The sequence below is a fragment of the Aulostomus chinensis genome, chromosome 1, assembly GCF_037954235.1.
Source record: "Aulostomus chinensis isolate RoL2024-O1b breed Wild chromosome 1, RoL_Achi_v1.0, whole genome shotgun sequence".
Classification (NCBI taxonomy): Eukaryota; Metazoa; Chordata; class Actinopteri; order Syngnathiformes; family Aulostomidae; genus Aulostomus; species Aulostomus chinensis.
The window spans coordinates 9,009,241-9,020,212 of NC_141320.1; the positions used below are offsets into that span (position 1 = coordinate 9,009,241).

At 43.6% G+C, this 10,972-nt stretch overlaps 2 non-coding genes across 2 annotated transcripts; both read left to right on the forward strand.

The window, feature by feature from the left end:
- Window positions 1-4,898: 4,898 nt before the first annotated feature.
- LOC147270248 (U2 spliceosomal RNA) lies at window positions 4,899-5,089 on the forward strand. Its single transcript, XR_015117057.1, has one exon. It is a non-coding gene; the product is annotated as a U2 spliceosomal RNA (small nuclear RNA).
- Window positions 5,090-5,865: 776 nt separating this feature from the next.
- Window positions 5,866-6,029, forward strand: LOC147270249 (U1 spliceosomal RNA). The gene has a single exon (XR_015116681.1). It is a non-coding gene; the product is annotated as a U1 spliceosomal RNA (small nuclear RNA).
- Window positions 6,030-10,972: the final 4,943 nt, after the last annotated feature.

Genomic DNA, 10,972 nt, shown 5'->3' on the forward strand with positions numbered 1-10,972 from the left:
CTGGAGCATCATTTTGAGGTTTTTAGCAACTCTCACCACATTACTGTCAGCATCATTTTGAGGTTTTTAGCAACTCTCACTACATCACTGTCAAATCATTTTGAGATTTTAAGCAACTCTCACTACATCATTGTAGCATCATTTGAAGGATAGTAGCAACTCTCACCACATCACTGTCGCATCATTTTGAGATTTTAAGCAACTCTCACTACATGACTGTCAGCATCATTTTAAGGTTTTAAGCAACTCTTACTGCATCACTTTAGCATCATTTTGAGATTAGTAGCAACTCTCACTACATCACTGCAGCATCATTTTGAGGTTTTTAGCAACTCTTCCTACATCACTGTCAGCATCATTTTGAGGTTCGTAGCAACTATTACCACATCACTGTCACATCATTTTGAGATTTTTAGCAACTCTCACGACATCACTGTAGCATCATTTGGAGGATAGTAGCAACTCTCACGACATGACTGTCAGCATCATTTTTAAAGGTTTTAAGCAACTCTTACTGCATCACTGGAGCATCATTTTGAGGTTTTTAGTCAACCTAATACATTACTGTAGCATCATTTTTAGGATCGTAGCAACTCTCACCACATCACTGTCGCATCATTTTGAGATTTTAAGAAACTCTCACCACATCACTGTAGCATCATTTTCAGGTCCGTAGCAACTCTCACTACATCACTGTAGCATCATTTTTAGGATTTTAGCAACTCTCATTACATCACTGTAGCATCATTTTGAGATTTTTCGCAACTCTTACTACATTACTGTAGCATCATTTTGAGATTCGTAGCAACTCTCACTACATTACTGTCAGCATCATTTTGAGGTTTTTAGCAACTCTCACTACATCACTGTAGCATCATTTTTAGGTTCTTAGCAACTCTCACTACATGACTGTAGCATCATTTGGAGGATAGTAGCAACTCTCACCACATCACTGTTGCATCATTTTGAGATTTTAAGCAACTCTTACTGCATCACTGGAGCATCATTTTGAGATTTAAAGCAACTCTCACTACATCACTTTGGCATTATTTTTTAGATTAGTAGCAACTCTCACTACATCACTGGAGCATCATTTTGAGGTTTTTAGCAACTCTCACCACATTACTGTCAGCATCATTTTGAGGTTTTTAGCAACTCTCACTACATCACTGTCACATCATTTTGAGATTTTAAGCAACTCTCACTACATCATTGTAGCATCATTTGAAGGATAGTAGCAACTCTCACCACATCACTGTTGCATTATTTTGAGATTTTAAGCAACTCTCACTACATGACTGTCAGCATCATTTTAAGGTTTTAAGCAACTCTTACTGCATCACTTTAGCATCATTTTGAGATTAGTAGCAACTCTCACCCCATCACTGTGGCATCATTTTAAGGTTTTAAGCAACTCTTACTGCATCACTGGAGCATCATTTTGAGATTTGAAGCAACTCGCACCACATCACTGTAGCATCATTTGGAGGATAGTAGCAACTCTTACTACATCACTGAAGCATCATTTTGAGGATAGTAGTAACTCTGACTACACCACTGTCGAATCATTTAAAGGTTCATAGCAATTCTCACTACATTACTGTGAGCATCATTTTGAGGTTCGTAGAATTCTCACCACATCACTGTAGCATCATTTCTTAGGTTAGTAGCAACTCTCATTACATCACTTCAGCATCATTTTGAGGTTCGTAGAAACTCTCATGACATCACTATCAGCATCATTTTGAGGTTCGTCGCAACTCTCACTACATTATTGTTGCATCATTTTGAGGTTTTTCGCAACTCTCACTACATCACTGTAGCATCATTTGTTTGGTTAGTGGCAATTCTTATTACATCACTGTAGCATCATTTGAGCATCGTAGCAACTCTGACGACATTACTGTTGCATCATCTTGCGGTTCTTAGTAACTCTCACGACATCACTGGAGCATCATTTCTTAGGTTAGTAGCAACTCTCATTACATCACTGTCAGCATCATTTTGAGATTAGTAGCAACTCTCACTACATCACTGTAGCATCAGTTTGAGGTTTTTAGCAACTGTCACAACATTACTGATAGCATCATTTTGAGATTTTTAGCAACTCTCACTTCATCACTATCAGCATCATTTTGAGGTTGGTAGCAACTCTCACTACATCACTGTAGCATCATTTTGAGGTTATTAGCAACTCTCATTTCATCACTTTAGCATCATTTTGAAATTCGTAGCAACTCACTACATTACTCTCAGTATCATTTTGAGCTTTGTAGAAACTCTCACCACATCACTGTAGCATCATTTCTTAGGTAAATAGCAAACCTCATTACATCACTGTAGCATCATTTCTTAGGGAAGTAGCAACTCTCATTACACTGCTTTAGCATTATTTTGAAATTACTATCAACTCTCACCACATCACTGTAGCATCACTTCTTAGGTTTTTAGCAACTCTCATTACATCACTTTAGCATCATTTTGAGGATCGTAGCAACTCTCACGACATCACTGTCAGCATCATTTTGAGATTCGTAGCAACTCTCACTACATCACTGTAGCATCATTTTGAGGTTCCTCGCAACTCTCACCACATCACTGTCGCATCATTTTGAGGATAGTCGCAACTCTCACGACATCACTGTAGCATTATTTTGAGGTTCGTAGCAAATCTCACCTCATCACTGTAGCATCATTTCTTCGGTAAGTAGCAACTCTCACCACATCACTGTAGCATCATTTTGAGGATAGTCGCAACTCTCACCACATCACTGTAGCATCATTTTGGGATTCGTAGCAACTCTCACCACATCACTGTAGCATCATTTCTTAGGAAAGTAGCAACTCTCATTACATCACTTAAGCGTGATTTTGAAATTACTATCAACTCTCACCACATCACTGTAGCATCATTTTGAGCTTTGTAGCAACTCTCACTACATCACTGTCAGCATCATTTTAAGGTTTTAAGCAACTCTCACTACATCACTGGAGCATCATTTTGAGGTTCGTAGCAACTCTTACTACAAGACTGTCAGCATCACTTTGAGGTTATTCGAAACTTTCACTACATTACTGTCAGCATCACTTTGACTTTGTTAGCAACTATCACTACATTACTGTTAGCATCATTTTGAGTTTATTAGCAATCCTTAGAACATCACTGTAGCATCATTTTGAGTTCATTAGGAATTCTTACGACATTATTGTAATCATCATATTGAGGTTTTTCGCAACTCTCACAACATTACCATCAGCATCATTCTTTAATTAACAATTCTTCCTACATCACTGTAGCATCATTTTGAGTTTATTAGCAATCTTTACGACCTCACTGTAGCATCATTTTGAGGTTCGTAGCAACTATTACTACAATAATGTCAGTATTATTTTGACTTTATTAGCAATTCTTACGACATCACATTCGCATTATTTTGAGTTTTTTTAGCAACTCTTACTAGATTACCGTCAGCATCATTTTGAGTTCATTTGCAATTCTTCTGACATCACTGTCGCATCATTTTGAGTTCATTAGCAATTCTTACGACATCACTGTCGCATCATTTTGAGATCATTATCAATTCTTACGACATCACTGTCGCATTATTTTGAGTTTTTTTAGCAACTCTTACTAGATTACCGTCAGCATCATTTTGAGTTCATTTGCAATTCTTCTGACATCACTGTCGCATCATTTTGAGTTCATTAGCAATTCTTACGACATCACTGTCGCATCATTTTGAGGTTATTAGCAACTATTACTACATTACTGTCAGCATCACTGATTTTATTAGCAACTATCACCACGTTACTGTTAGCATCGTTTTGAGTTCAATAGCAATTCTTACGACATCACTGTCATCATCATTTTTAGGTTACTCGCAGCTCTAACCACATGACTGTCAGCATCACTTCGAGGTTATTCGAAACTTTCACTACATTACTGTTAGTATCATTTTGAGTTTATTAGCAATTCTTACGACATCACTGTCGCATCATTTTGAGATCATTATCAATTCTTACGACATCACTGTCGCATTATTTTGAGTTTCGTAGCAACTCTTACTACATGACTGTCAGCATTACTTTGAGGTTATTCGAAACTTTCACAACATTACTTTTAGCATCATTTTGAGTTCATTAGCAATTCTAATGCGGTTCGAGGCCACGCTGGTTCCCCGAGCGAGAAGGTGAGCCTTGAAAACGGCATCGGCCGAGCTTCCCGGGCTTTGGATACCCTTGTGAATTCCCCAAATGTGGGAATCTCAACTGCATAATTTCTGTCAGTGGGGGACTGCGTCCGCGCTCTCCCCTGTGATCGTGTGAAAAAACGAAAGAAAGAAAGAAAGGCCGACGACGGCGGCAACAACAACGGTGACTGCCTGTCCCGGCCAGTTGGCGGTCTCCTCTTATGCTGACCAGCCTGAGGAGACCGCGGAGGACGTAGCCTCGATGAGCTCCCAGTATCTCTCACACCTTCCAGCCCTAAATGAAGAGGGCAGGGTTTCTGCCACATTTAGTTGAGGGTCATGGTGTCCGACAAGCCCTGGGCTCAGGACAATACATCCACGGCTCGTCTTCGCAGTAAGTGGAATGATACCAGAGAATTCATGCATGGGAGGAGATCAACTTGGAAAACCCCGAGTCCAGGATGAGTCGCTGGCTTGTGGCTTTGAACACTGCTTTGTTTTACTTTGAGTCGCCCCACTAGCATAGCAGGGTGAAGGCACCGATTGCCTTTGCTTTGGATAGCAGTGGGGACAACCAGTGTGCCAGATGTAGTGTTTATGGCACTGCATTTTGTGTCGCCACCCAAAATGTTGCAGTTCCTGCCCACAGCCGCGGCCGGGATTGGCTGTACCGGGGGTGCTGGCTCTCACGTCGGGTGGCTGACAGGCATCGCTTCTCGGCCTTTTGGCTAAGATCAAGTGTAGTATCTGTTCTTATCAGTTTAATATCTGGTACGTTCCCTATCCGGGAACCATATATTAAATTGCTTTTTGGAACAGGGAGATGGAACGGGAGCTTGCTCCGTCCTTTCCACGCATCAACCTGGTGTTGCAGTATTTCCAGGAGTGGTGCAATGCCCCGCATTTCTTGTCGGAAATAAAACAAGCCTCCGCCAGGCACTCGCTCACCTGCTCCACCCAAAACCGGACCAGGGTTCTCCTCCTGCCCTGCAGCTTTTTCTCAACCTGCGGCCGCAATGGCCTTCCAGGAACAGTGCGGGCCCCTCCCCTTTTGTCAGGAGCAAATCCCGTGCTCTTCAGGCCAACTCTCGAGTGCTGCACATGAGGCCGGGGCTGGATTTCCGCCCGCGCTGCCGCTGGGCGTCAAGTTGTGGCTCCGTTTGCACTCCAGATAAGGATGGAGGTCCGCTGACGGCACTGCTCTCGGAGCCTTTCCCAAAAGGCTTTGGAATGCACTCTGAAAGACCTGAACCTTCAATGTGCGTGTTTTGCCCAGAGATGGGTTGTGAACTTGATGTTGAAATGTGAAACCCCAGCTTGCTGCCTTCAGTCTTTCGGAATTGGGCCGCTTGCGTTGACAGCTCTCATGGTCGCGACGCTCCATCCAAGGGTGAAAGCGGACGGAGATTGTTTTTTTTTACTGCGGGGCACGATGCGTGCGGTTAGAGGCCACGCTGGTGCCCCCAGCGAGAAGGTCAGCCTTGAAAACGGCATCGGTCGAGCTTCCCGGGCTTGGGATATCCGACATCTGGCATCGTTGTGAGAAACAAAGGGGGCTGCGCACGCAACAGATTGGCACAAGGTAGGAAAGATCAGGCGCTGTGTCGGCCTCCCTGCCTGTCAGTCAGAAGGCTGTGTCCCTGGAGCTCATGTCTGTTCCTAAGCTCAGCGAGTCATACTTACCTGGCAGGGGAGATACCATGATCAGCAAGGTGGTTCTCCCCGGGTGAGGCTCAGCCATTGCACTGGGGCTGTGCTGACCCTGGTGAATTCCCCAAATGTGGGAATCTCAACTGCATAATTTCTGTCAGTGGGGGACTGCGTCCGCGCTCTCCCCTGTGATCGTGTGAAAAAACGAAAGAAAGAAAGAAAGGCCGACGACGGCAGCAACAACAACGGTGACTGCCTGTCCCGGCCAGTTGGCAGTCTCCTCTTGTGCTGGCCAGCCTGAGGAGACCGCGGAGGACGTAGCCTCGATGAGCTCCCAGTATCTCTCACACCTTCCAGCCCTAAATGAAGAGGGCAGGGTTTCTGCCACATTTAGTTGAGGGTCATGGTATCTGACAAGCCCTGGGCTCAGGACAATACATCCACGGCTCGTCTTCGCAGTAAGTGGAATGATACCAGAGAATTCATGCGTGGGAGGAGATCAACTTGGAAAACCCGGACTCTCAATTCTTACGACATCACTGTCGCATCATTTTGAGATCATTAGCAATTCTTCTTACATCACTGTCGCATTATTTTTAGTTTCATAGCAACTCTTACTACATTACTGTGTCATTATTTTAAGGTTTGTAGCAACTCTTAATAAATTACTGTCAGCATCACTTTGAGTTTATTAGCAACTATCACTGCATTACTGTCAGCATCATTCTTGAATTCATTAACAATTCTTCCGGCATCACTGTTAGCATCATTTTGAGATCATTAGCAATTCTTACGACATCACTGTAGCATTATTTTGAGGTTAGTAGCAACTCTTACTACATGACTGTCAGCTTCACTTTGAGGTTATTCGAAACACTTACTACGTTACTGTAAGCATCACTGAGTTTATTAGCAACTATCACTACATGACTGTCAGCATCATTTTGAGTTTATTAGCAATTCTTATGACATCAGTGTAGCATCATTTTAACGTTAGTTTCAACTCTTCCTACATTACCGTCAGCATCATTCTTAGTTTTTTAGCATCTCTTACTACATCACTGTAGCATCATTTTGACTTCATTACCAACTCTTCTGACATCACTGTCGCATTATTTTGAGTTTAGTAGCAACTCTTACTACATGACTGTCAGCATCATTTTGAGGGAGTTCGAAACACTTACTACATTATTGTAAGTATCACTGAGTTTATTAGCAACTATCACTACATTACTGTTAGCATCATTTTGAGTTCATTAGCAATTCTTCTAAAATCACTGTCGCATTATTTTGAGGTTATTAGCAACTCTTAATACATTACTGTCCGCATCATTTTTAGGTTACTCGAAACTCTAACCACATGACTGTCAGCATCACTTTGAGGTTATTCGAAACTTTCACTAAATTACTGTTAGCATCATTTTGAATTTATTAGCAGCTTTTACTAGATTACCGTCGCATCATTTTGAGATCATGAGGAATTCTTCCGACATCACAGTCGCATTATTTTGTGGTTTTTAGCAACTCTGACTACATGACTGTCAGCATCATTTTGAGGTTGTTCGAAACACTTACTACATGACTGTAAGCATCACTGAGTTTATTAGCAACTATCACTACATTACTGTTTGCATCGTTTTGAGTTTATTAGCAATTCTTACGACATCACTGTCGCATCATTTTGAGATCATTAGCAATTCTTCTGAAATCACTGTCGCATTACTTTGAGGTTAATCGAAACTCTAACCACATGACTGTCAGCATCACTTAGTTTATTAGCAACTATCACTACATTACTGTTAGCATCATTTTGAGTTCATCAGCAATGTGGGGCTTTGATTGGGAATTGTAAGAAAAATCACTGAATGAACAACACAAACACAGACTGTGTCTGAAATTCCACACCTGCACCCGACTCAGAATGAAAAACCAGTGTGGACTCAATTGTATCCACTGTCAATCCTGATTCTGGAGAAATTTCTTTGTGTGTTTTGATGGACGCGAGCCAAGCAGAAATTTCCCACAATGCAATAGGGCGGCGTTTGGTCAGTGTTGAGCAGGCGTCAGTCTGACAATGATGTCATATTATTGTGTCATCACCTGACCAGACCCAAAAGTAGGCTCAGGTATCAGTTTCTTCTCAATGCTAATGTCTGCTAGCTTAGTCTGCTACTTTGATGGCTCTGCCTGCTCAAAGGTCCAGACCCCTGGATGTGGTGGTTCCTACCTGAACGTAGATTCTGTCAGCTCATGTTGTTAAATCAACTCACCAGGAACACCAGTAGATTTCAACGGACTGACAATGAGTCTCATTGAATGGGTGTCTCGTCCAACGAGAAACAATCAGTCTCAGGTTGAAGCTCATCAATGAGTTCTTGTGGATCAGTGGCTTGCATGAATGAATGAGTTGGAAGACTTCTTGGAAATTAAAGAGGATTTAATACAATTAAGAAAACCCTTAAGACAGAGTGATAATTCCAGCAGAGTAATTAAGGCCCATATTGAGTAGCAGGTATGAATTAGCCTGGATTTATCTGAGCTTCAAGTAGACGGCTAAGAGGCAGGTGGAAAGGTGTGTAGGATGAACGATAGTGACCTCCAACCAAATGAAGAGGACTGAGTGGAGGCTGACCAGCTCTACGGAGTCAGGCGGAGTTTGGCAGCGAGACAGGAGTCCAGGCCTGAATCGGTGAAAACCAACGTAACCGGCTGACGTTCTCAGCTGGATTCTCCCATCGATGTACGACGCCTCTCCAACGAACTGGTGGGAGGACGGCCTCCAAAGCCTCCACCTCGTCGACCGTGGCTCCCGCTGAGATTCGCTCGATGAAGAAGGGAAGCGCGTTGATGGGCTACCCTCTGGTCTCAGGCTGCTGGCTGCCTGGACTAAGCTGCTCTTCTCCGACACAAAGGTGGCTTCTCTCTCTTCAAGGCTCACAGGAGGTCAAGAGTGTAGCGACCGTGAGCCGAGATCGATGATGAATTACAAAAACAGAAAATCAAAAAAATAAATTTGTGGAATAGAAAAGAAAAGGGGAGGAGCCGGACCAGCTGCTCTAGGAGCTCACACACAAAGGGCAGAAACAAGAAGCACTGAAGAGAGCGCCAGCAGTGGATGGTGCCACCACTGTTACAGTAAACTGGTCCGCCTCAGAGCAGTGACCTTTGACCTGTGAGGGGTTGTTGGCCAATCAGCACACTTTGCTGTCTTCAGTCCTTCTCAGATATCAACAAATGAAGCTGGTTGAACAGACAGCAATCATCATCACTCAGAGACATCACCTGGAGAGGAAGACTGCTCCGAGTTCTGACAATGACAGTGAAGAGGCAAGGAGAGCTGGACAACCACAGACAGTGAAACATTCGGAACATCATGTTGATACACGTGTGTGTGTGTGTGTGCGTGTGTGTGTGTGTGTGTGTGTGTGTGTGTTCGTGTGTGTCAGAATCGGAATCAGAATCTTTTATTTTCGTTGTACGGGGGGGGGGGGGTACAATGACAATAGTGAGATAGAGCGCTCTTCCAGAGCCACTGTGCACCACAGAATGCAGATACAAAGAAAAGATAGAAAAGATAAAAGCAAGATAAAAGACACTGTTAGAACAGAAAGATCCATCAACCCACCAACCAGAGGTGTGTCTGGTACAGATGTGGAATTATTGGCTCACACAATGTTGAGGCAACTGGAAGAAGTCAAACAAAAAAGGCTGGTGTGATCCAGACCTTCATCAAAAATGGTGCTGGAGAACTGTTCAATGTGTCAGGACTTCAGAAGCTCCAATCCTCTCTAAGGTCCAGTGAGAGTGGAAGAGATTATAAATGAGAGAAGCAGGGCCCTCACTCAGAACTGAACCAGCTCAGTTGGGAGAGCCTTAGACTGAAGATCTAAAGGTCCCTGGTCCGATCCCAGGTTTCAGCAGAGGAGCAGCATTGACTTTACTTTCCAGTGGAGGAACTGCAGACATGAAGGAAACTAACATCTTGTCCTGTGCATTCTTGTGACATTCAGGACATTTTGGAGCCTCTTGTTGGATTTTGCCACAGAGAATCAGAGCCAATCAAAAGCATGGTGGACTTCAACATGGAGGACTGAACAAGTCAAGAAAGCATCAGTTTGACCTTCACAGGTGTTTCTGTTCCTGTCTCAATGCTGTAGAAAGAGCCTGAGGAGCTCAGACGGTAGAGCATCAGACTTTTAATGTGAGGGTCCAGGGTTCAAGTCCCTGTTCAGGTGCTGTGGAGGTTCCAGTGTTTGACAACATGGTACTAGATGAAGTTTAGTGTTGAACAAACTGTCATCATCAAAAGTAGAAGTGTTCTTGTCTTGCCACTGTGAGACAGTCGCTAGAAAAGTGACCAACAATAATTTCATGTGGCATGAAATTAACAAAAGACCTACATTGATGGTCGAGGGGGCTGGAGCCTATCCCAGCATCTATGGGCCAGAGGTGGGGTTCACCCTGGACAGGTCACCAGTCCATCACAGGGTCAGCATACAGAGACGAACAACCATTCACACTCACATTCATACCTACGGTCAATTTAGAGTATCAATCAGCCTCGTCCCCAATTACACGTCTTTGGACGGTGGGAAGAAGCTGGAGTACCTGGAAAGAACCCATGCATTCATGGGGAGAACATGCAGGCTCTACACAGAAAGATTCTGCACCCGAGCCTGGACTCAAACCCAGAACCTTCTTGCTGTGAGGCCACAGTGCTCACCACTGCACCATCATGCTGCCATGCTCTCTTCTACTTTCCTCAATTGTCTTTCTTTCATGTCCTCCTGAGATCAAAGACAGAATTCTAGCTACTGTCAAAGCCCTGATGACATCATCATTCATATCTGACCATTACAGCTCACTACATTAGCGACTGGATCCTCGCATGCCATGTTCTTCAAACCAGAGCCGTGGAAACCAGCCACACAGCGAGAAAACTCAGCAGCAAATATTGTCCGCGCTGCGGAGATGACTGGCTTGTTGCACATTGGTTGCTTTGCACACCTTCTTAATTTAAGTCCCTACAGCTGCACGCTTGCTCGGCAGAGTCAGACGCATCGCTGCATTTTTTCATCGTAGCTCTACGGCGAGCCACATCCTCAGTGAGAAGCAAAGGGTGCTGGAGCTTC